The 27,139-nt window shown below is 38.7% G+C and overlaps 1 pseudogene; it reads right to left on the reverse strand.

The window, feature by feature from the left end:
• Positions 1–21,345: 21,345 nt before the first annotated feature.
• LOC112171373 lies at positions 21,346–25,933 on the reverse strand (annotated as a pseudogene).
• Between the last annotated feature and the right edge of the window lie 1,206 nt (positions 25,934–27,139).

Below are 27,139 nucleotides of genomic sequence, written 5' to 3' on the forward strand. Positions count from 1 at the left end.
GTCCATCCGTTGAGATTTGACGTTAAATCAAGGATAAAAATGTCTTTTTCCTCTCTTCTCTCTTTGCATAAACAAATTCCCAATTTTTTTTGGTCTTATCCCAATAACCCATCGAATTTTGCCTGGACGCCCTTGCTTCTTCATTCAGGGGTTCCTTCTCCTCAAATCCTAGCGAAATCCCATCAATCCTCACAACTTATGCTTGTAAAACAGTGTCGTTTAACTCCTCAAAGAAGGATCTTTCTGGGTTCCGCCATTAGAGAGTTCGAGCTTCCCCACAGACCTTGCCGCCACCGGCGGCAACTCCACTCTCGAAGCCACCGATTGGATTCTCAATCGCAATTCCTCCACCGCCGCCTCTCAACCCAAACTCGATCGCTTCTTCCTCTCCCAATCCACAAACTCACAATCCGAAGACAAACAAGAACTAGAAGAACAACAGTCCACCCCAACCTCCCAACTCCCCAAGCGCCTCTCTCTCTAATTAGACCTCTTCAAGCTCAACACCAAAACCAACAACATCCACATCGCAGTACTCGACTCACTTTCTTAACCAAATCCCACAACCCAGATTTTGTACTACATGTTTGGCCGGAGAGCATCGTCGAAAGACAGCATTGAGGACGACGACGACGACAACCAGAGCGGAGATTTCTCCAAGTCGAGATCGGGATCGGGCTGGACCGATTCGTGAAGGTAAGAATCTGAGGAGTTGTAAAGATTTGGACTTTGTTGGAGGCAGTGTTGGTTGTCGTTTTTGAGTTATAAATTGGTCTCGGTGAATTGACTAGTTAGAGAAAAGAGAGAGAGAGAGAGAGAGAGGAAGATGAATGTTGCTCTTTATTTTTCTTTCTTTCTTTCTTTAGAACTTGTTATGAGCTTGAGGCAGTGAGGCTAATTTTGTTTGAGTGATGATGGGTTGCTTAGTAGTGAATTGCAGAAACAGAGGAGGATAGAATTGGATGGGGAAATGAGTAGGAAGAGAGTGAGGGGAGCGATGAAATCGAAATTGAAAATTGGGAGCTCTAAAATCTGAAATTGATGAAATCGATTTGACAGCAGCGGTGTTGGTTGATATGGAGTTGAGGGGTTGGATCCTACGTCGAACGAGGGAGGTCAGAGATGGAGATTGGAGAGAGCTGTGGGGATGGGTTACTGGAGTTATATATGGGTTTTGGTAGAAAGAGAGAGAGGTAAGAAAAGGGGGTACAGGAAGTGTTGGAGGTAGTGTTGGATAAGTCTCAGACTTGAAGATGAAGGGAAAGGTTGCGGAGGAGATGGAGGGAGGTATCTAGAGTAGAGAGAGCTGAAAAAAGGAAGAAGAAGAGATAAAAAGAAAAAAAAAAAAATATATATATATATATATATATATATATAAAAGAATAAAAAGAGCTAAAAAAAAGGTAAGGGTATAATAGATTTTGATGCAGAAGGATTGCCATGTCACCAATTTAACAGAGTTTTTGGACGGAAAGTTAACGGAATGGACCTATTGGTCCAAAATTGAGAGATGAGGGAGTAAACGTGTGAAATTAAAAAGGAGGGACTGAACTGTTTTTCCCTGAAAGTTCAGGGAGTAAACAATATTTAACCCATAAGTATATGTCGAACTGAACTGTTTTTCCCTAAAAGTTCAGGGAGTAAACAATATTTAACCCATAAGTATATGTCGAACAATGTCTAAGTGGACATTTAAATCGATTACTATTTCAGAAATGACGTCTGATACTCTTCTAAACATCAGTTTTCAAAAACTATTGTTTGTTCTTGGCCATTTTTACTTGTATCTTGCCACCTTATTTTCCTAGGAATGATGGTTTGTGCCTTTAGGCAACATCGGTTACTTTATTAAGAATGATGTGTTCTTTTACACAAGACATCATTTTTATTTATGTAAAATGATGTTCACTGATTTTATGTACATCGCTTCTTTTCACATAGACTGATGTGTTATTTAGTCGTAGACATCACTTCAGTTTTTTAAAATTGATGTTCTCTATTTTATGGTAAATCAGTTTACTTTATAGTAAGTGATTTGTACGTTAACAATAGATTACGTTTTGGTGTTTAGAAATTGATGTGCACTGGCTTTGGGTATATCAATTTTGCGCACACATTTTGATATGTTGATAATCATGAAACATCGATTTTTATTTTGATGCTGATTTCTAATCCCTCAATTGACTTCGTTTTCCTTGACATTACTATTTTGTTATACTTTTATGTACATCACATCATTTTGACAAGCATGATGTGCAAAGTTTTCATCTAGCTGCTATTGGGAAAAGAAATACATTTCTCAACATATTAACTCAAGCACATCATCTAAAAGTTGGGGCATTCCATTAATTTTCTGTCCAAATTCATGATCCAACATAATTCACAAAATAAAACCCCAAACCTATAAATGCTAGCGTAGTATGAACAAGTTAAAAGATTAGTTACATTTTCAGTCAAGATAAAGAATTGCATAGGTATGCCGAAACTCAAAGATTTCATACTAAGTGTGCCCCATTAGAACCGCAGTACCTTTCTTTTCCTGAATATCCCATACCTTAACCTGGAACAAAACCAAAGAAACAACGGAATCACTTAGTAACTAAACCAACTGCTATACAAGGCAGAATTACAATTTGATCAACTATTATAGGCCTGGAAAATTGAAATGGTCCAATGATATCAGAGTATTAGGAAATCAGAACAAGAAAAAGCATGAACTGAACACAACAAAATGGACAAACTAAAAATTGGAAACTAAATGCCAATTTCAGCCTAGTGTTATTTCACTCTTACAAAAGTTTAGAGTAGTGCCAACTGATATGTTTTTGTCATGTCCCAACCTCCCAACAGGTCAGTTATCTTTAGTTTTGATGGGGAGCGAGTTCTAAGGTTTCGTTGAGAATGGTGGTGGCGGTCCTTCTTGCATTTCTTTTGATAGCCTAAGTGGTCTTCTACCATTAAATTGGATTGTCAGGGCGGCGAAGTTCCAAATAAAGCTGGTTTATCACGTTTGTGTGTCTAACTAGATTGTACTACCTTTAGGCATCAAGTCCATGGACTAAAAAATCATCGAAATTTTTGTTTTTTGTTTTACAAGCATTAATATTAATTTTCACATATTTGTAATATTTTCTTTTTAGTATATTTTTAGTTATTATACATTTACTTCAAATTTCGGTTACAACGATATCCTATATTTTCTCGATATTTCTATGAATTCCGATAGTTTGATTTATGATCAAGTCTACACCTTTTTTTTTTTTAGAATTGTATCAACTATTTTATAGATGAGTGAAATGACACATAATGACCCACCTAGTAGGGTTGTCAGAAAGAGTCGTTTTCTAAACAATTCAACCTTTTTAGCAAACAATGAAGCACATCCAAATATACCCTACACTACCTACTTAAAACTCAAATGTGTGTAGATACTGTGGCAATATTGACGACGAATCTCAAACCTGAGAAATTACGAATTCCTTCCAAAAAGAGAAGAAATTCAACCAAAATAAAAACTAAAGCCAAGCCCAAACTCCAGCCCATAAACTTGGACAAAACCCTAGTCCAATAGGCCCAGATAGAAACAACTCTCTCTAGCCCAAAGCATCCTCTAGTACGGCTATCGTTGTCACTATCAACCTCGCCCCTAGCATGACCACCACCTGCACCCCTGAGCCACACCGACAAAGAAGAGTAGCCACCATGCCTAATGACTGTAGCCCCAAATTAATTCAAACCACCAGCAAGGCAGCCCCTCCTCTAGACTCGAGCCTCACTCCTAGCCAACTCTACTGTCACAGAAAGTCCACCACTAGCAAAGCCCAAAAGGCCTAGCCACAATCCATCACGATCGCACCACCATAAGGGAAACACAACAACGCCACCGGACAACGACCAAAGATAAGTGTTGCGCCGATAATTCATCTACATTGTCAATTGGTTTACCTGCACCATAACAAAGACAATCGAAACTCTTCGTGAGTGAGGACCTGTGTGGTACCAGTCAAATAGACTCTGAGGTCAAGTCAATAAAAGTGTTTAGGGTTTTTGTGTACATAATAGCTTGTGTAACTTTGGATTACCTTACCCTCAAGTGGTGGAATATGATGGGTATATATAATGACCGTGTATGAAACCCGGTTGGTTTCAGATTGCAATGGGCTTTCTTGGAGCCTAAGGAAGGTTCCCGAATTCCATTGAAGTATAGTCGCAGTAGAGGTTTAGGTGAGATTGTCTTCCTCACTTGGCTGAGAAGAATTAGCGTGTAACCCACCACATCCTCAAACTCGTTCTGGAGTCTTCTAGTCTAGATTGGATGAACTTGAATGGGATTGTTTTATTCCACACTGAGTGTTGGGCCTTAGCGCTGGGCTTAGGTTATTTAGAATGTGACGTGGAATTCGTCTACTGGACTTGGTCCATATCTGTTCTGAATAAGTTGTGGGCCTCAGCCCATATCTCATGGAGACGTACTAGATAGCTTTCCAGATTATACAGACATGATCTAGTTCTGGATTCAGCGTGAGCTCGGCTCATTCTCTTTGAGGGTAATTTGGTTCTTTCGGAGCCAAGAGACGTTTGTCCCGAAGCCGCGTGTTATTTTTGAGCTCCACAATAAAAAATCAAACGGTCTCTTTCACCCATATCCACCACCATGTCAAAACACAAATATAGATCTCCCCAATCCACTACATCGTCAATCGCATCCACGCCAAACTGAAAAACACTGCCCTTCATTCAATCATGTGTGCCAGTCTAGATTCACCATCAAAACCATCCCCATCCCCACCAAAGAGAACAAAAATGAGGAAGAGAAATAGGCTAAGGCTTACAGACTTCTCCATCAGCAAGAGCAGATAAGAAGAATCTTGACTCCAAGCCTAACGGCTACATTCCCAAACCCTTGTAGTGAAAAACTTAAGTCTAGGATTAACAGTTATATTATTTGCAAGTTATTACTAGAGCCATTATTACTATATACTAATCAAGTCTACACTTGGTCTTTACAATGAGAAGGATGGTTTGTGTAGAGTTGCATCGGTACTGGGGCGAAGGCTAGCTTTGCAAGATGTCGCAAGAAGGATGGGGGAGGGGCTTGACCCTTTCAGCTTAGGTCTTAATTTTATTTATTTGTTTATTTAATTTTTTTTTTTTTGAGAAAAAGTTATAAAATGGTCTTGAACTATAAGTTATTTGACACTTTGGTACTTTAATTTTCAAAATTATCATTTTGGTATCTCAACTTGTACTTGTTGGTTAGCTTTTATATATGTCGTTAATAACGCCGCCAACAAACTCAAATTACAAGGGTACTTTTATCTTGTTCTTTCTCTTGCAATCCTTGAGTTTTTTTTTTCTCATCCTGATTTTTCACTCTCTCTCTCTTCCCTTTCCCCTCTACACCCAATTATTCAATATCCATCACTTCAACCCTATGTATACCCGAGAAGGCTTCTAAGTTTCTCAGAGAATAAAATAAACAAAAACCTGTTTAATCTCTCTCTCCCTCTAAAAAGTTTTATCAACAATACTTTATCAAAAATTAGCAGAAATAAACCTTAAGGTCGTGCTTGTGCTCAGTTGCCGAACTCAAGCAAAACGAACAACATCCGTCGTTCTCCCTTCTTCTAAAGTCTTTCACCATGTCAACCATCGATGAGGTTACCTCATCCTTTGTTGCATCCCTGGCATTGGCTAGCAATGATGTTGTCGATCTCTCAAGAACCTCTGGAGAAGCCCAAAGGCGTGCAACGCAATCCTATATGTTTGCACGTCTTTTGGTCAAGAAGTCGGCCATGCTCAATGATCTAAACGTTTCTTCCGGCGAGTTTGGGTCCTAGATAAAAGTTTCAAGATTCATGAGAGAGCACCGAACAGATTTGTCTTTGCTTTTTATCTGCCTAGGGATCAAAACAAGGTTTTGAATGGTGGACCATGAAGATTTAATCAAGCACCTATGGTTCTTTAAGAATATGATGGCGTTACTCCCATCAATGAGGTCGACCTGAACTCACTCTTCTTTTGGGTTCGAATCAGCAACATACCACTCTTGTTCAAAGAACCTGATATGATTAGAAACATAGCTTCAGTGGCTAGTAAGTTTCTTGAAATGGGTGACAAAATTTTTGCAAATGTGAGCAAAGTTAGGGTTCATGTTGCACATGAAATTTCAAAACTCTTTGTTCTCAAGAAAACCCTAAAGTTGGCGCCTAGGGTTGAAGCTGAAATCTCCTTTTTTTTTTTTTTTAGAATCTTATTGGCAAATGTGATCACTACAATTTGATATATCATGAGGGTGACCATTTTCCTCTACTCGATAGCCATGCTTCACTGAGTGTAGCACATGGTCCTGATGAACAAAGAGTGGAAATCGCAGGTCCCCCCTTAGGGTTTGTCACTAACAGAATTATGGATGAGCTTTTAGATTTCAAGGTGTGCAAATGCCTATATTACCGGATGCAGGTCTCTATTTCAACCCAAAAAAGGCAATAAGGGCCGCTGACCTATTATATTGCATGAAAAAGTCCTCAATTCCAAAGAGGGAGATGATGCTTCTAATCAATCTTTGCCGTTAGCAGTGATTGAAGCGTCGGAAACTGAAGTATCAGAGCATGCAGACTTTGCTCTGAGTACTTGCATGGAGCTTGAGAAAGAAAATTTAGTTGAAGCAGATAGCAACATCAAAAGCAAAGATACTTCTGAGGACCAAACAAGTGAGACTGTTCTGACAGCAGAAAAAGAAAAAGAACACAGGGGTGACAATCGTAATCAACCTCCCTCTCATGCCAAATCTCCACATAAGCTCAAAATATTACTGCCTGAATTATTCAAGCCACTCCTAACTGATGTACCTGCAAAGAAGCAAAAAATGTTAACGTTCACAAGCAAATTCTCTGCCAGGTCCTTAGGTATGATTGAGGCTCCTGGTAATATTCTGGTGCCTAAAGAAGTGTTGCAGCCAAGCTCTGAACCAAAGAAAAAAAGGGAAAGGCCTCTGGGTTCCAAGAATAAAAATCCCCCAAAGTCAAAGAAGATTGTTGAAGCACAAGAGCTCTGTTTAGCTTTTCTCTCTAAATCCCCTAGACAACTGTTAAGGGCAAGGAGAAAATTTAGTTTTGTTTATTTTCTTTTTCTGAACTTGCCTAATTGCTATGTATTGCTTTCATAGTTATTAGGCTTGCTTGAATAAGTGAGCATTGGTTGTCTAATGGTTGGTGCTAGCATAACACGTCCTAAACTTGCCCTAGAGTTGGCAAGGGAAGATATGTATCTGTGCCATTTTGGTTTGAGATGAATGAATGACTACTTTGATTCAAAAAAAAATCTCTCTCTCCTCTCAAATCTCATTACTATAAGTTTTTTTCCTCACTCTTATTCATCTTTATGGGATCAATCTCAAGTCTAATTGATGGGTTATTGAATTTATGGCACTTTAAGGACAAAGTCCACAAGATTGATTATATAATAGTCACAACATAATTGAATAGAATTCTATTGTTGGAGAATGGAGATGAGTTGCATAAAAAATGGACAGGATAAGAATGCGGCATTTTAAATGGAGAAAGCAAAAAAGATTATGTTATGACAAAAATACCCTTGTTATTTGTTTTAAGTTGAAGCCATTATTAAAGGTATGTATGAAAATTAATTGGTACAGGTTAACTGAGGTACCAAAGTGATAATTACAAATCTCGGGTAAAGAAATGTTGAATGCCTTAAATTTCAGGAACTCATTGTGACATTTTCTGTTTTGTTTTTTAAAGGCCTGATAGGTAAGAGGGAGATCCATCTTATCCTCTTATATTAAGAGAAGAAAAAACAGAATACAAAGGAGGGGGACCAAAAAAAAAAAACTCCCAAAAGAACAACTTAATGCAGACGAAAGTTCGGAAGACCCAACTTGTCTTTGTTATACTGCACAAGGATGAAAGATGGAGCAATGTCCCACCAAACCAAGCTTGTAAAAGTAGCACAATAATTCACTAATGCATTAGCAACTTGGTGAGCGGAAATTCATTTGACAAATATGATACAAGAAATTGCGCCATTCGATGTGAAACGCCTATGGAACTAAACTAGAAGTGCGAAGAAAATCAAGACTGAGAGAAGAATCCACTTCCAACCAAATATGCTTCCAAATTCTAAACCCAGCAAGTCCAATGGCCTTGATGACCGCCATTACCTCTGTAATAACTGAACTAGGAATTTCAAGATTAGCAGAGAAAGCACCAAGAACATGACCTTTGTAATATCGAAAAACTGCACCATATCCCCCCAAATTAGAACTATGCTTTTAAGCACCATCAAAGTTAATTTTAATCCATCCATAAGGAGGTAGATGCTAATTAACCTCAATTATTCTGGGAGCACAGCTAGGGTTGCATTAGATACTAAACCGTTTCAATATCTAGAGATTCCGTATCTTGTTATACATGTTTCTGTGTGCAAGTCGACTAGCATATTGAATGTGCCCTAAGATTATCAGACATATCACATCCACTTTAGTTGCTACTTCATTATGAACCTTCTTGGTTAAAGGAAAATTAGATGAGAGATTACTACCTAGGGACTGATTTTTCATTAGCTTTTCGACTTTTCTTAAACTCAGCTTAACTTCTCTGATCACATTTGAGTGCCTTGGCAAGAGTTAGTGGGTGTAGGGCATCTAGTCCTTTTCACAAGATTAAGGCTAGCCGTTGTCAATTGAGGACTTGCTAATTGATTGTTGAATAAAATTTAGTTCTTTTTTAGAAAAAAAATGATTTTATTATTATTATTATTACTATTATTATTATTATTATTTAGAAAAAAATAAAAAATAAAATGATTGTTCAAGTAAATCTTTATTTGTGTGTCTGGCCCAAACTATAAGTTACTTGACCTAGTGGTAATAGAGTTTAATTAGAAGAATCTAGATATTCCTATTCAATGTATGATTACCTTTCTTTGTATGATTCGGATTCTATGCATTGTAATCCTCTATATAAAGAGGCCCCTATTATCAATGAGAATATATAGCGATTTTCTCTAAATTCCCGTTTCTCTAAAACACGTTATCAGCACGAGCCCTAACCCTAGCCCTAAAAACCAAAACCCTAAAACTCTTCTTAGTTAATCTACCACAAGCCCTAGCCCCGCAGCCCCGTGCTTGCTGCCTCCGTAGCTCCTACGTGCCCCCGCAGCTCCTTCGCGCCCCTGCACTCTAGCGTCTGCCCCCCGCAATCCTAGCAACTGCAGCCCGCAGCATCCCCGCAGTGGTCTTGCTGCCCCTGCAGCGCCCACGAACGCTCCCTCGCCGGCGACCCTGCGACAACGAGACCTCGCGACTTAGCGATCCCTCGACCTCACAACTTCGCGACCCCGCGACCTCGTGACTTCCGACCCTGCGACTCGGCGATTCCGCAACCTTTGCGACTCCGCCACCACGCTGCAATCCTTTAAGTCTGCTTGCTTGCACTAGGACTGAAGTTCATCTCCAATCCTACAACAAGGACCAAATACGTTTTGCAATCCTAAGAGGTAAGTTTTTGAGATTAAAGTTCCGGTTTTTGAAGTTTTTCATTCCTTTCTCTTCTTTTTCTCAGGGACTTGTAGGCTCCCTTCTTCTACCCCCTTTTCTTCTTCATAAGGGAGACCAAAAGCGGAACTGTGGGGGTTCGTACTCACTCCAAGCTTGGAGCTTGTTGAGATCTCTAAACTTATAGTTTGTAGAGAATTTATGATCGACCACTTACATCATTGTTTCGATCTAATCCAACCCCTCTTAGAATTGAATTGCTTAAAAGCGACTATGCTCGAAAATTCCTAATTTCTTGGAAGCGACTACGCTCAGAAATTTTATTTGTTTTCGTGGTAGCATTTTTCTCTCCGAAACTAACCCTAATTTCTTGTTCTCTTTCAAGATGTGTAACCTGAACAAATTGGACTTTGCTCCATTGGGAACAACTGGCTCTAGATATCACAGGTGGGTTTGTGATGTCCGCCAGTATCTCAAGGCCGATGGAATCCTGGATAGGATTCTCGAGCCTAGCCAGGATGTGCTGACTGTTGAGCAAGCTCAAGCTTTGGAAGCAAATAGAGCAGCCTTAGAGGCAAATAAGGCGAAAACCATCATCCTAATGACTCGTCATATGGATGATTCGCTCCATTACGAGTGTATGAATGAAGAAGACCCCAGAAGGCTGTGGGTCTCACTCGAAGAAAGATTTGACAACTTTCATGACTCTGTGCTTCCTGACCTAGAAGTGAGATGGCATAGCCTCCGCTTCTGTGATTTCAAGTCAGTTCTTGACTACAACTCAGAAGTACTTCGCATTAAATTCTTAATGGAATTCTGTGGTAAAGAGATCACAAATGAGATGTTGATTGAGAAGACTTTCTCTACCTTCCCCGTCTCTGCATTGATGGTTGCTAAGAACTTTCGAATCGATGTTACTTCAGGCGGATCACAAGGTTTCATGAGCTCATTGGAGCTATGAATGTCGCTGAAAAGCATGCCAACATCCTTGTAAAGAACTATAATTCAAGATCCATGGAAATAGAGCATAGTCCGGAATCCAATTATAGTCGCACCCCTAAGAGAAGGCGCCAAGAGCGAAACCCTAACCTTAGGGATACTTCTGGACGTTTTGGTCCATATAATCGCTCTACTTGGGAAGGTAACCGCCAAAATAGGCGAACACGGAACCGAAGAGGTTAACGTAGAAAGAGAGAGGGAGGCAACACCTTTGGCCATGTTGGTGGCATCACCAACACTAAGAGCCATCTAAATGACGCTTTCAAAGCTCCTCAATCAATGAAGTCTGAGCAAAGGGATGTATGTTCTCGATGTGGAGTATCCGGTCATTGGGCACACATTTGTAGAACTCATGAAGAAATTATCACCGCCTACAAAGCATATTGTGAAGCAAAAGAAGCTCATTATGTGGAACAAGAGGATCAAGAAGATGATCTAGAATGAAGGGTTGAATACTAAAAATCTGGCTGGGATCAATCGATCACCAATTCTGTTTAAGTCTTTATTTTTCCAAGAGATGTAATGGGCAATTGCCATATATTTTTGTAGTAGATGCAAATGGTTTAGTCTCTCTTCAAAGTAGGCGCACCCAAAGTAAATGTGATGTCTAGGAAGGTTCTGAGATTAGTGGTACTTAAGCGAGCCTTGCTCCACTGACATCTCTCTACTCACCTGGTCACATTTTATTTGGAATTACCGAAAGAAGTTAGAAGACTACCATTGTTTTGCATTAGCTAGCATTTTGGATTAGATTTTCTTCGGTCAAAGAGACAATGATGTAACACCTTGATTACTGTCACAGACTCTCTCTACGCTCGTAGGGCAAATCGCACCTATAAATAGCCAACGGATTTCATGCAGAAATGCATGTAGAGAACGGAAATGAGTTTCCTTTGCAATACCTCTAATGATTGCGAATAAAGACGCATCTTAGAGAAGTTTATGTGTCTCTCTAGTGGACTTTATGTCACTATTCGAGCTATTAAATCTAAGGGCTAAATACAAATTACTACCCTGTGGTTTAGGTCCAAAATCAATTCAGTCCCTGAACTTTTAATTTCATCAAAAACACCCCTGCACTTTCAATTTTGATCTAATAGGTCCAATTTGTTAGTTTTCCGATAACTGAGTTATTTAACTTGTTAATGTGGCTCATATATGGCTTATGTTTTATGATGTGGTGTCGAGGTGGTCTGCATAGTCAATTTAAGAGTGAGTCATACTATTAAAAATAAATAGTTTTTTCAACAAATAATCCAACTATAACTTGAACTCATAATAGAATATTAACGAATTTGCCCTATTAGATCAAAATTGAAAGTGTAGGGGTGTTTTTGATGAAATTAGAAGTCTAGGGACTGAATTGATTTTGGACCTAAACCACAGGGTACTAACTAATATTTAGCCCTAAATCCAATAAAGTTATGAGAGAAGATCTATTTGATTTAGACACATATTGGCTTTGTCACGACAGGATAGGTCATTCTAGTCATGATATGATGATCCGTCTACTAAAGACTTCACATAGACATCCTTTCTTTCGATCGAAACGAAGCATGAATCAAAAGTTGATTTCTGAACTAATTATGACTGCCACTGCTGCCTTTGGCACCGCCGCCGTCCACCACTAGCCTAGGGCTGACACAGTCCTTATCCATGACTCCATGGATAGCGTACATCATGGTGATGACACACCAGGTGATGCTGCAATCATCAACATGCTTCAAATAGCGTTTCAGACGCTCAGGCCTGACCAAAATTCTCATTGGTTGCTTTTAAAGCCTCTCGCTCGTTTTACAAAGCCTGTTCCTTAGGGAAATTAGGACTGAGACCGTCCTATGCAAAGGATATGAAAATACTCATTATGTTCTTATATAGAATCCAAGGGGATATCTGTGGACTAGTTCAACCAACTTGCGGACGTTTAAATATCTCATGATATTGGTTGACAAGCAAACACGCTGGTCACGTGTTGTGCCATTATCCACCTGTAAATGCTGCTTATGCTACACTTCTAGCACATATCATATGACAACGGGCTTACTCCCCGGATCATCCTCTTCCGTCAATTGGGCTTGACGATGCTAGAGAGTCTACATCAAAGACTTTCGATGGTTATTGCATTAGGACTAATGTTGGACATTATATTCTCATGAACACACCTAATTGGTCTCGCAGAAACGACTAAGATGGTAATCCGGACATTGGTAATGCGCACCAATTTCCTTATATCCGCTTGGCATGATGCAATATCGCATGCAGCTATGCTAATTCATCTACGACCCACTGCCACTCAATCTACCTCTGCGTTACAGCTAGTGACTGGGTACAAATACCGTACTTACACATATTTGAGTGTGCCATTTATGTGCCAATTGCGCGGCCACAGCGCTCTATAATGGGTCCTTACAAACGAATGGGCAACTCATTTGGATTTGAGACTCCAACAATCGTCCGCCACTTAATGCCCTTGCATGGCGATCTCCTTACCGCTAGATTTGCAGATGTCACTTTGATGAGACAGTCTTCCCGTCGTTAGGGGGAGATAAGAACACGAATGTTCAGCAGGAACAATATGAATTGTCGTGGTCTGTCCCTACTATGTCTCATCTCGATCCCTGTTAAAGTGACGAGATCACACACATTTGCTGCAAATATGCCTGCAAGGAAGGACGTCCCTACAAGAGGACGTAGTACCAGCCTACACGGAGGTAGGCATGGCGCAAACGCCAAAGAGAGTGGCAGTTTGGCGTTATAGGCCATGGCCCCAGCTAGGATGCGTGGGAGGCCTGTGAGTTCGAAGGATACTTTGGCATATTCCAATCCTTTGATCATCAAGGCTCAAAATCCGTCTCATGAGAATCTTCCAGGTTATGGTTATCGTTGGGGGACGCCTCAACGTCATAACCTATTCCTGAGAATATAGAGCTCTATGAAAATTACACTAGTGTACATGAGACGTGGGATAGAAACTTCATCATAATTGATGATGTAGTCATGCATTTCGTTGCGCATGAGTTTGTTGAGTCCGATGATATCGAACTGCGCTCCGTTGATGAATGAATGCCAACGTAGAGAAATTTGGCCTAAATGGAAAGATACGATCCAAGTTAAGTTGGATTTTCTAACAAAGAGGAAGGTTTTTGAGCCAGTGATGCCAACACCTCCTAACATAAAACCTATTGACTAATGGGTCTTCGTTAGAAAGTGTGATAAGAAAAAGAGATGGCAATCTCGCCTTATGGCGCAAGGCTTCTCACAAAACGCCTTGGAATCGACTATGATGAGATATATTCTCTCGTAATGGATGTCATTGCACTCTACTACCCTGTCAGTTTGGTAGTTTCCGAATAACTGAACATGCAGCTTACGAATATGGTTACTATGTATCTCTATGGGGATCTAGATACAGAATATACATGAAGGTTCATGGTGAACTTCATTAACCCAAGTCAAGTGGCTCTAGACCACGGAGTGCGTTTACAAAGAGGTTGAAACGCTCACTAAAATGACTACTTGATTGGGAAGGGATATGCCTGCGTGTTTTCATAACACTTTTCTGATTCTATCGCGGTTCATGTTGGACATGATATTTATTGGAAGCCCCTTAAAGCGCTGAACACTTGAAATCCGAGTTTGAGATGAAGGATTTTAGGAGAACACGATTATGTCTTGGTTTGAAACTTGAGTATCGTGTTGATAGATGCTTAGGCATTTTGACAAGGTCAAGCCTTCAAGCACCCCCATGATCGTCCGTAGTCTTGATCCAAAAAAGGATCCTCTTCATTCAAAGGATGATGACGAAGATGCACTAGGGGCAGAAATGTCCTAGTTAAGTACAATAGGCGCATTATTGTATTTAGCTCAATGCACAAGACTGAACATCTCATTTGCCATGAACTTGTTAGCTAGATATAGCTTTGCGCCAACGCAACGCCATTGGATTGGTGTAAAAGATCTCTTTTGGTACTTGAGATATACGATTGATATGAGCTTATTCTATCCCTAAAGAGAGATGATGGATTCGGACCCATCACACACCAGGATTGCCGCCAACACTGGTTTGCGTCCACTTCCCATCCCAAAACGACATGTGTTTTGGAAGGTTTTGCTGATATTGGGTATTTCTCTGACCCATATAAAGGTCATTCCCAAACTGGTTAAGTGTTCACTATGGGAAAAGACTGTGATATCTTGGAGGTCTATCGAACAGACCTTAGTCGCTATATCTTTGAACCATGCAGAGATTATTTCTCTTCACGAAATGGTTCGTGAATGTTTATGGATTGGATCCATAATTACGCATGTTCGAACAATTATAGTTTGAAGTCTACCACAGATGAGCCTACGAGCATTTAGGATGATACTTTTTCGTTTTGAACAAATGAAGCAAGGCTACATCAAAAGCGACAACACCAAGCATAATCAGCAACAACAAACTCTCCTCAAGATCAAAGTGAACTAGGTTCAATCTGAGGACAATATGGCAGACTTGCTCACTAAGTCATTGCCTAAATTCCACTTTTGAGAAACATGTTGGTAGTATCGTTTGCGGAAGTTATCCGAACTCCAATGACCATAGTCATGAGGAGGAGATGCAGACATCAGCGGGAGGTGTCTACATGTATGGTCTCGAAACGTGAAAGGTGTGTTGTGGTCTTTTTCCTCTTCGACCGAGGTTATTTTTGTCCCACTGGGTTTTTGTTACTCGGCAAGGTTTTTAGCGAGGCAACGAGAGAAGCACTGCGTTTAGGCGACACAAGGGGAGTGTTCAAGTAAATCCCTATTTGTGTGTCTGGCCCAAACTCTAGGTTACTTGACCTAGTGGTAATAGAGTTTAATTAGAAGAATCTAGATATTCTTATTCAATGTATGATTACCTTTTTTTGTATGATTCAGATTCTATGCATTGTAATCCTCTATATAAAGATGCCCCTATTATCAATGAGAATATATAGCGATTTTCTCTAAATTTCCGTTTCTCTAAAACAATGATTTTATTTTTATTATTATTATTATTATTATTATTATTATTATTATTATTATTATTATTATTATTATTATTATTATTATTATTATTATTATTATCATCATCATTCATCATCATCGTCGTTATAATAATAATAATAATAACAATAATCATCATCATCATCATCTTCTTCATCATCGTTGTTGTTGTTGTTGGGAATAAACAACAAAACTTCTTTTGTCAAAACAGAGAAGAAGATAAAAACATCAGTTGACAAGCCAAGTACCCCCGCTTCTTAATGTCAATATCGAAGACAAAGATGTGTAGTCATCACTGGCTAAAAAGAACTATCAAAAGTAGAATAATGAAAAACCTGAATTGGCTAGGGCGGAAATGATCAAAAAAACCAAAAGTGTATAGATCTCAAACTCCTATGTGAAACCCATCAAAATCAAGAAGTTGAGATTAGTCCTATGCCCAAGACCCAAAACAGATTTAGACTAAGCATGCTGAATTGGTCCCATTGTGAGCAACCTAACCAGAACCATTATCTCTTAGAATTGCTTATCATTTTGACGTTTGAGTTTAAGATTTTGTTATGAGTTTTAAAATTAGATTGGCACTCTAAACCTATATTCATGTTGTTTGGGTTTATAATTTTGTTATTAAATTTTTAATATTGAACAATTAACTCTAAATCCACGTTGTAGTAAAAGTACATCCTAAATAATCAAGGAAACCACCATTGCAAATTAGTACATACTACATAGCCGTTTAATCTTCAATCTGGAGGGTAGGCAGTGATTCCCATAGAAAATTGGTATCTACTTTGCAAAAAATGTGGAGCCAAAAGTAGGGGTATGCAAAATATGGTACAAACCGGTCAAAACCGACTGATAAATATGGTTTGGTTAAGAGTTTTTAACTTTGAAAACTAAAAGCTGGTTTAATACCAAACAAAACCATTTATGAATTGCGTTGGTTTGGTTTTAGACCTCATAAAAAAGCCCGTGGATCAAGTGGGCCGATGGAGGCCCGCCGGCCTTGAGGGCTAAAAGCTCGGCCCGGCCCTTTAAAAAGCCCGTCTCGGTGGGTAGTGGGCCGGCTCGCCAAAAGCCCGCAAAAAACCGACCCGGCCCGTAAAATCTCGTAAAATATTATATATGTGTGTGTGTGTGTGTGTTTATATATATATATATATATATATATATATATATAGATATGTGTGTGTGTTTATAAATACACACACACACACATAGATATATATATATATATATATATATATTTGTGTGTGTGTTTATAAATAGATTTATATATATATATATATACACACACATATAGATATATATTTGTGTGTGTGTGCGTGTGTGGAAGTTCTTATACTTCTATATAGAAAATGTGCATTAGTGCATATATATATTCTACATATCGGTTGACCAATTCGATCGGATTAGAAAATATAGTGAAATTGGCTAAATTTTTTACCACACTCATAATTTATTGTAATAAACTCATCCAACGGTCGGTTTTTCCATTTTCTTTGAATTGATAGGGGTTGCTATTTGGAGTGTATGATATATAAATATAGGTTTATAAGAGTAACTAAGTTTGACGTCGTGGATCGAATTCGAAACGAGAACCAAATTGGCTGAATTTTCTACAACCACCATAAAACATTACAATCTCTCCATCGAGCGGTTGGTTTCTCCAAATTCATTTTCCACTTCATGGTTTCTTTAGAATGAACCTTAACAATTTAAATGTAATGTATAAGTCATCCAACTTTAGGAGGAAAATTGGTATAGGCCAATGTGTTTGTAATTAAAATTATTATTATTTTTTATCTCATGTCCACACACATACATCGATGGAATATTTACAAATGTGATGTGAAAAAATAAACACGTTTCACGGTCGTCATGCCATCGGTTAACAAAGAAAACATATAAGTGACGACGGTTGACCAATTCAATCGGATTCGAAAATATGGTGAAATTGGCTAAATTTTTTACCACACTCATAATTTATTGTAATAATCTCATCCAACGGTCCATTTTTCCATTTTCTTTGAATTGATAGAGGTTGTTCTTTGGAGTGTATGATATATAGATATAGGTTTATAAGAGTAACTAAATTTGACCTACTTGATCGAATTCGAAACGAGAATCAAATTAGCTGAATTTTTTACAATCACCATAAAACATTACAATCTCTCAATCAAGCGGTTGATTTCTCTAAATTCATTTTCCACTTCATGGTTGCTTTAGAATGAACCTTAACAATTTAAATGCAATATACAAGTCGTACAACTTTAAGAGGAAAATTAATATAGGCCAACATCTTTGTAATTAAAATTGAAATTTTATCTTATGTCCACGCACATCCATCGATGAAATATTTACAGACGTGATGTGAAAAAATAAGCACGTTTCGCGGTCGTCATGCCATCGGTCAACCAAGAAAACATACAAGTGACGACGGTTGATCAATTCGATCGGATTCCAAAATATGGTGAAATTGGCTAAATTTTTTTTACCACACTCATAATTTATTGTAATAATCTCATCCAACGGTCCATTTTCCCATTTTTTTTGAATTGATAGGGGTTGCTCTTTGGAGTGTATGATATATAGATATAAGTTTATAAGAGTAACTAAATTTGACCTAATTGATCGAATTTGAAACGAGAATCAAATTAGCTGAATTTTTTACAATCACTATAAAACATTACAATCTCTCAATAGAGCGGTTGATTTCTCTAAATTCATTTTCCACTTCATGGTTGCTTTAGAATGAACCTCAACAATTAAATGCAATATACAAGTCATACGACTTTAGGAGGCAAATTGATATAGGCCAACATCTTTGCAATTAAAATTGAAAATTTTATCTTGTGTCCACGCACATCCATCGATGGAATATTTACAGACATGATGTGAAAAAATAAGCACGTTTCGCGGTCGCCATGCCATCGGTCAACCAAGAAAACTTACAAGTAACGACGGTTGACCAATTCGATCGGATTCGAAAATATGATGAAATTGGCTAAATTTTTTATCACACTCATAATTTATTATAATAATCTCATCCAATGGTCGATTTTCCCATTTTATTTAAGTTGATAGAGGTTTCTCTTTGAAGTGTATGATATATAAATATAAGTTTATAAAAAATATTATCTTTAAAGATTTATTTGTAAATAAAGCGCGCAAGGCCTGCCCCGAAAAAGCCCGCAAGGCTTAGCCCGGCCAGGCCCGAAAAAGCTCTTGAGGCCCGCATTAAATGGATGGGCTTGGATCCTTCAATTTACAATAAAGCCCGGCCCGGCCCGGCTCGGCCCGCTATTATTTAAAAATGGAGTAAGGCCCGACCCGTTGATGAGGCCTATTTAGTTTCACTTGTACTTAAACCGTAGAACCCGAACCAACCGGTATGTATGAAATATAATAAGAAAAAGTTTTAAATTTTATATATAATATTCATTTGTACAGTCTGTTCTAAGTAAGTTCTAAATCTCAAATTATAACTTTATTCCAAATGATAAATTATCATACTGAATCCGAGGCCCAAAAATCTAGAACCCTAGTATATAATCGCTACAATTTCTTTGATTCTCTCACATCATATCTCTCAATGTCTCATTTTATAACCTTTGATACTACCATATTAACATAGTAGCCTAGCACTGATGGCTAAGCAATCAAATAAGTGAATCACTTTTATTCTATTCTAGATTTTGATTTTTGAAAAATTGGTTTGGAGTTTGATTATTGAATTTTAAATTTAGATATTGTTTAACATAATTTTTATTATAGAGATTGAACATTACTATAATTATTTTTTAATTTTTTTTTTTTATAAATAGCATGTTATAAATAGAGTAAAACCGCCTAACTGACCGAACCAAACCATCTTTTTTTTTTTTTTGAAAGAAGGACGACAAACTATATTAAATGAAACTGAGGAGTACATGGCGCGATGCATAAAACATCAAAAGAAAGCAATAAAACATAACGAGATGCACAAACACATCTATGATAAAAGAAAAACAATGACGCATAACCAGATGCATAATCGCATCGAGAATGAAAGGTAACCAGGTAACCATGTGACTTGATGCCATAAGGCATCGCTGCATTGCGTATGTCACTGAAGCAGTGTAAATAGAAGAGTAACCGTAACTGTAACCGGTGATATGACCACCTAGGAGAGGCGATACACTCACCAAGAGATGGAAAGCAACCGAGGGTGTCAAAAACTCGAATGTTGGCAGACGAACTCCCAAGAACCAGAACCAATACCAGAACAATATGAGCAGCTGTTTCGGATCCAAAATCTGAATTAGGGTACCACCTGGGTCCCAAATGCGGATCCAAATCCGGCCTGAAGTCAGATTGAAACTGATGCAGCAAGGAGAGTCCAAGCCCAAGTAGCGTTGTTCTGCACACCCAAGCAACTGGGCACCCAAGAGGAGACGACCCATTTGGAAATACTCAGGCCACCTAGGCAATTGGGCACCCAAGCATCGCCGATCTGAGCAGCAGCACCGCCGACCACAACTCGTCGCTCCGCCGATGCTGATGGAAGAGAGCAATTTGGGAAGAGCAGACGATCGAACGACCTGGAAAAGCTCATCTCTGAGCCGATCTGCAAGTGATGCCAGAAACGCAACGCCTCCAACCCTCTGTGGAGAAGACTCAGTCGCCGTGCCGCCGTCGCCCAACCGTCCAATCCACCCCATGTCATTCCAGTCAATCCACGCCGGACGGGATCAGCCTCACCTTGTACCGATTCGGTGACAACGCCGCCTGATCGATCTGGTCTGGGCATTCCCCGAACATCCAAGAACAAACCAACCCGACCCACCTCACCAAATTTAAGACGCGCACGCTGAGGCCTCGACAAACCACCACCGTGAGCCGCCATCTGCGATGATAGGTGGGCTATCAACCTCAACACCGATCGATCCGGCAAAGCGCACACCGTCTCCATCTCAATGCACGGGAGCGTCATTGGATAAAACGAGAAGGAGGAGAGAAGAGAGTCCCCAATCCCAAGAGCCGACACCACAGAAGGTGAAGGAATAGATCCCCACTGAACAAGGGGGAAGGTGCTGCTAAACCTCACCCAAGGGCGGCGGCCGCTCAACCCTAGCAGGACCCTGCTAGGTCGCATAGTAGTGTCTCGAAATTGCTCAGATAAGTTAATGTGTATTGTTCCAAACCATCTTTAATTTGATTGGAATGGATTGGATCGGATTAAGTTTTTTTTTTTTTTTTGATGAGCGGTTGTTCAAGATACTTAAACCGCTCACTTTGGCATAGAGACAGTTTTGAGTTAAAACCGATCCAATCCAATCCGTATGCAGCTCTAGCCAAAAGCTGTCTTAATTACCTTAGTCACTAAATGTGGATTTGTTGATGCTATTACATCAGAGATTTACCTTAGGACCTTTCTTTTGTAGCAAAAAAAAAAGAAAAAAAAAAGAAAAAGAAAGAAAGTGGCTAAGCCACCCTTCTCGTCCGACTGGGATAAAATTGCAAAGCAGATGACAAGAGCAGCAAGAGATTTGTTTTGTTGGTTTATGATCAATCAAACGATCTAGTGAAGTGTGCTCTGGTAATGAAAACATGGATGAATAATTCAAGGATTCATTTATTATTTGCTCATGACTTTCACAGTGCACTTTTTTTTTTTGGCAAGGAGGAACTTCCGTAGAACAAGAAAAGAAAACTACAGAACGTACAACAGCATCTCCTCCAAAGAGTGTCACCAGTGTTCTGACAACAAGGGAGGCCATCATACAATAGGACATTAGAAAGAGAGGAAGTCGGATGTGAAACCCAGTTCACAGTTGCACTTATTTCCACATAACATCTGCATTTGCATATGAAACAGTGTCACTCGTGTACTGACAACACCAATTAAAAAAAAAAAAATTCACACCTCATATTACACTGGTTTGAGGCACTGAATAGCATAATGAATAAGTCTATTCCAAAAAGCCTCTGATTGTAACAATCAAGGTTGTCACCATAGCCAACCCCAAGCAAATCGCCAAACCCTCTTATAAATCCAATACGGTCCTCAACCTTAGCATTCCAACCTTGACCGCATACATCCTGGCATGAGGGTTTGGGAGATCGAGGGGGGTCATCCAGAAGTAGAATGCGGTCTTGAAGGCAATGACAGGGTCACTGGCAACAAGGTCTGAGTTGCTTAAGACCCCCTATAATACTCTTCCACACTGTCCGTAGTTATAGTTCTTATACATGTCACATGGTGCAAATATCAATAATTATTTGGGAGCACATATAAAATTCAGATGTAGGATTATGTTCTTACCAAGAAAGTTGCATAGACCACAGCCATAATACTGCTTATTGGCAGCACAGGCGGGTTGGGAAAATTGGGATCACAGTAGAAAATGGAGGAGTCTTTTCCTGTTGAAAGCTATGTCCCCTAGAGTATGGTCAACTATCAGGTGCACTAGCCCATCCCCCTAAACATATATCAAGTAAATTATTCATAATAATCACCATGAATTTAGTAAACAATTTAGACAACTTATTGAACTCAAGTAGTTAAAAGGAAAAGGTAAATAGCTATTGTTACATATAGTTGATTTGGATGAAATGACAATGGTAAGCTAATTTGAGATGGGGCAAAACTGTAAGAATTAACTGAAGTAATTAACCCCATATGCTTCTTGCTGTTTGTAAAGAGGTACATGATTTAAGGTGCATTATTTCAAGTAAATGTTTTCTTGTCAGACAGTTGACACGTTGTTTTATTAAACTGTCAATATAAATAAATCAATTTTCATTAAAAAATGTAATCATACACATTTCTAATCTAGTGCACAAAATACCATATGTTTAGCAAAAGATTACAATGTTTGATAAGACTGTTCTTGTTTTACCAAAAAGTTATGTTAAGGCATATATTTGAGTACTCATATGTCATGCAAAATTTTAACTAAATGAACCCACATATCAGTAGTTTCATGCGAAGTTTGAGCTAAGAAAGCAGCAATCTCCCGTTTACTAATGGCAATTACATCACTTGTATAAAGTTGGGGAAGGACTTGGCAGCTGCAACGAAGGCATCGTAAGTATAAAACCCTTTGGCAGAGCAACCACCATCTTTCCTATGCTTAAGCATCTGATCAAAAGTTGCCCGTGATATGAGACTGCAATATCACTGCTACCCCCGCTGCCACATTGATTTGGTGAGAAATTCTTAGGTAGGGACTGCCCTACCGCCACTGCCCTACCACGTGGCGGTAGGGCAGCCCAATTAAAACTAAGAAAGAACTTTGCATATCCCGAAATTAGCCCTATTTTAATAAAGAAATATACCCAAAACACCCCCTACAAGATCCTGATTGGGCAGCCCTACCACCACGTGATACCAAGGCCGTTCCTGAGTTTCTCAAGGCCCTGGGCTAAAAATAACATAAGGCCCTCTTGTATATTCATCAATAAAATGATTTAAAAAGAAATGAAAAAAAAAAGAAAAAAGTCTTCCATAATTGAAATCTCTAAAGAGAAGCCGAACATAAGTCCACTAAACTTTGAATGTAAATGAATCAACTTTGTTCCCCTTCTTGTTTTTCCTTTTCTGATCGAAATCGACTTGCAACTCTAACTTCCAATTGCATCTAATATTGAAAATTGAAAACGACTTAGCAAGTTGTTAGAAATCAACAAAACTCAAAAATCAAGTAACTGAATATCAAAATTTGAAGGACACCCAGTACCTATTTTGATTTGTACCTCAACCTACATCGATAGAAAGTCGAAGAATTCGTATGAACACCATAGAAGAACAGAAGCATAAAGAGGAGAGAGTGGGTGATGATAAATGATGAGAAGAAATTGAAGATTGAATAACCATTGAAACCAATTTAAAGAGAATTTGCTTGATTTTAAGGTTTGGAAGAGAGTAAGAGATGTTGGAATGGCGTAATGCGTGTAGTTGGAAGAAAAAGAAGAAGAAAAGATGTAGATTACGTTTAGGAATCTGCAATTTTTTTTTAATGTTCTCTACTTATTTATGTGTTTATATATATATATATATATATATATTAAACCTTATTTAAAAAATATGGTGCCCCCTCTTGGTTATGCCCTGTGCGGTCGCCAATGCTGCCCAGCGACAAGGCCGGCCCTGTATGGTACGGCTGCCCTACCTAAGAATCTCTCTTATTTGGGAACCGGTGTAGCAGTAATCAGGTGCAGTGCTGCACCAGCTATATTGGTTGTAGCATCGCCCTCCTAGGCATACAGCACCCCCACTGCTCTGCTGAGCCTCTTCGGAGATTTGAGGCCACCAGAAGATAAACAAATACCAAAGCCCACCACAACATCATGGGATTAATTAGTTTTAGAAATAGTAGTCGATGTCATTGTATATATAGAGATTAGAGGGGTGGAAGAACTAGGTGATAAAAACATGTAGTCTTCAGTTCGTCAACAATTGGTAACATCTTATCTATAGTACTAGTAGGTTGATTCATCAACCTTTTAACTTCTTGTTCATGAATAATAGTTCAGGCACGATCCCATATACTGATTATTGAGTAATTGACATTCATGTCTTTATGCATAGAGTTCAAATTAAACAGAGATAGGTAGTACACATAATTTCAGAATTTTGGGGATAAATATAGATCAGAAGACACATGAAAACCAGCTGCCTGAATTGTGCCACTCACCCATGAATCATGACGTTCATAGAGAACAAAGAGAAAGTAACACCAGCATATTTTGCTGGATATATATCATTTTTGGTTACGGTGAGGCTATTACCACCCTATAATTTTCTTTGTTCACCCTACTTGCTCATTACACCCTACATTTTAATTTCAATTATTAGATTTACTTATCCAACCAATTTCTCTTTTTAGGAATATCCTCCATCATATAACATATCAAATTTAAAAAAAAAAATTTGTTTAACGAAAATTTCTCATTTAATTTATATCAATTAAAAAAATGTCTTAAAATATATTAAAGTTTCATAATAAAATCATAATTTGATTTATTTCTATTTTTTTATTTTTTCCATTCAGCGTCAATGTTCGTTTATTCAAATCCATATTAAAAAATTAGTAAGTGCTACTATGAGCAATGAAAAAAAATATTGATTTTTTTTTTCGTGTTTTAAATTTTTTACTTTCAGTATTTATAAAGGTATTATAAAGATTTTGATGAAATTAACACTAATGGTTTTGTGAATTGAATAACGAATTAACGATGAGGAAGCAACAAAAAGATAAAAAATAAAATTGTAATAAATTGAAAATTGGATGGAGAAGATGAAGATTAATGTTATCAGAAGAGAAATTAAGTAGTTTTGTATTTAATTAGTTATGTATTTAGTTTTCCTTAAAGATTTAAATTTTAGAAAATTAGTGTACTTATTAGTCATTTTGCATTTGGGTAATATAGTCTTTCAATAATTCAAATATTTGTAGGGTGAACAAAGAAAATAGTAGGGTGGCAATAGCCGCACCCTTTGGTTATTGAGAGGTTGACTATCTTGTGAATTACCTCTTCAAATGAATTCATATAGACAACTTAAATTTAGCGAGTTAGTCGTTTTTAAATTACAATTGTCAATCAAAAGTGTAAAACGATGTATTGTTTTTTTTTTTTTTTTTTTTTTTTTAAAAAGGGGTTTGGAACCCATCTAGCCTAGCTGGGAGGTTTAGCCCCACGCCCAGTTCTGATTATTATATTAATATTTAGATTTTGCATCGGGGGGGACATAAAACCTGAACCCCGAGCCAAATAAGAACAATTACACATATCCTCATAAAGAATATCCTTAATAATAGTAGGAGTCTCCTCTAACCATACATCATCAAGCATACCACAACTAGCAAGATGTTCTAAATGATCCGCGACACCATTTGCTTCTCTATAAATGTGATGAATATTAACAGATGGAAAAGCCGTCATATATGCCTTACAATCTTCTAATACCCGTCCCACCGCAGAAAGATCCTCTCCACCTCTTTGTAGGGCAACGATCAAAAGGATAGAATCGCTCTCAATGTCAATGTCAGTCTAACCTTGGTGAATACCAAGAAATAGACCTGCTCTACACGCTTCAACTTCCATATTCAACGCGGATTGAGCATGCACAAAGGGCCTAGCTAATGTCGCGATTCCCACACCTTCATCAGTTCTAACCACCACCCCAATTCCCCCACTACCATCAACCCCATGAAAAGCTCCATCAATGTTTATTTTGAGCCTTCCCGGTGGTGGACACTCCCACTTCGTCACACCTCTTTTCATCTTCACAGTAGGTTTGTAATGAACCTTTTGGAACTCCACCAAATAATTAACTGCCCATTGAGCAGCGAACGTAGGATTGAAGTGAGCACCCTGCCAAATTATTTTGTTCCTCTCATTCCAGAGACTCCAAAGAGCCATGAAAAACATGTAGAATTGCTCCCCATGCAGTACGTCAATCATACCATATATCCATTCATGCAAATTAGTGTCTGCATAATCTTTGGGCTTTAATTTCAATGGCCCCTCCACCCAAAAGAGCTCCACTCCATCACAGTTCTTGATAATATGTACACTAGTCTCAAAAGTATTAGAGCAAAAGACACACCTGTAATCTGGTAAGTGAACCCTCCGATCAGCAAGAGCAATACGTGTAGGCAAGATTCCTCAAAGTAGCTTCTAGAGAAAAACCTTTGTTTTAGCTAGCATATGTGCACTCCAGATGGCATTCCAATACTTGCTCAACGGACCTCTAATGATAGAGTTAGATGTAGAGGCAGTTGCTGGGGCCTTCTTCAACTCTCTCCAGACAAAATACCCACTCGGGACATTATAAACGCCATTCTTATTGTAATGCCACACTAATCGATGACATTCCAATACTTGCTCAACGAACCTCCAACGATAGAGCTAGATGTAGAGGCAGTTGCCAGGGCCTTCTTCGACTCTCTCCAAACAAAATACCCACTCCGGACATTATAAATGCCCTTCTTATCGTAATCCCACACTAATCGATCTTCCACCAGTCTAGTACTAAGATGGATACTTGCTATAAGCTCCACCTCACCCTGAGTAAACAGTTCCTTCAGGAGGTCAACCAACCACACTTTGTCCTTCTGATCAATCAAATCTGCTGCATAGAATTCCTCGAACCCCTCCATGAGTGCTGAATATGGTATGAAATTCCGAGGTACCGGCACCCACCTATCACGCCACACTAAGATGCGCTGCCCATCACCCACTTGAAACCGCAGCCTTTGCTCTAACACTTGTTGACTTGCCATTATACTTCTCCATGTGTAAGAGGAACCAACCTCCAACGCCACCTCCATAAAGTCAGAGTGCGGAAAGTATCTCGCCTTGAGTAGCTCTGTCAATAAAGCATCTGGACGCTGCAGCAAATGCCAGCCTTGCTTCGAAAGTAACGCGAGGTTGAAGTCATGCATATCTCGGAATCCCAATCCACCCTCTTTTTTTGACACATAGAGCTTGTCCCATGAAAGCCAATGCACCTTCCCCTTATCCTCCACATCTCCCCACGAAAATTGTGCCATTAGCCTATGCATTTCATTACACATCTGTTTCGGAAGCTCAAATCACATAAGAAGGGATTGCTTATGCTACTGC

The sequence above is a fragment of the Rosa chinensis genome, chromosome 6 (assembly GCF_002994745.2).
Source record: "Rosa chinensis cultivar Old Blush chromosome 6, RchiOBHm-V2, whole genome shotgun sequence".
NCBI lineage: Eukaryota > Viridiplantae > Streptophyta > Magnoliopsida > Rosales > Rosaceae > Rosa > Rosa chinensis.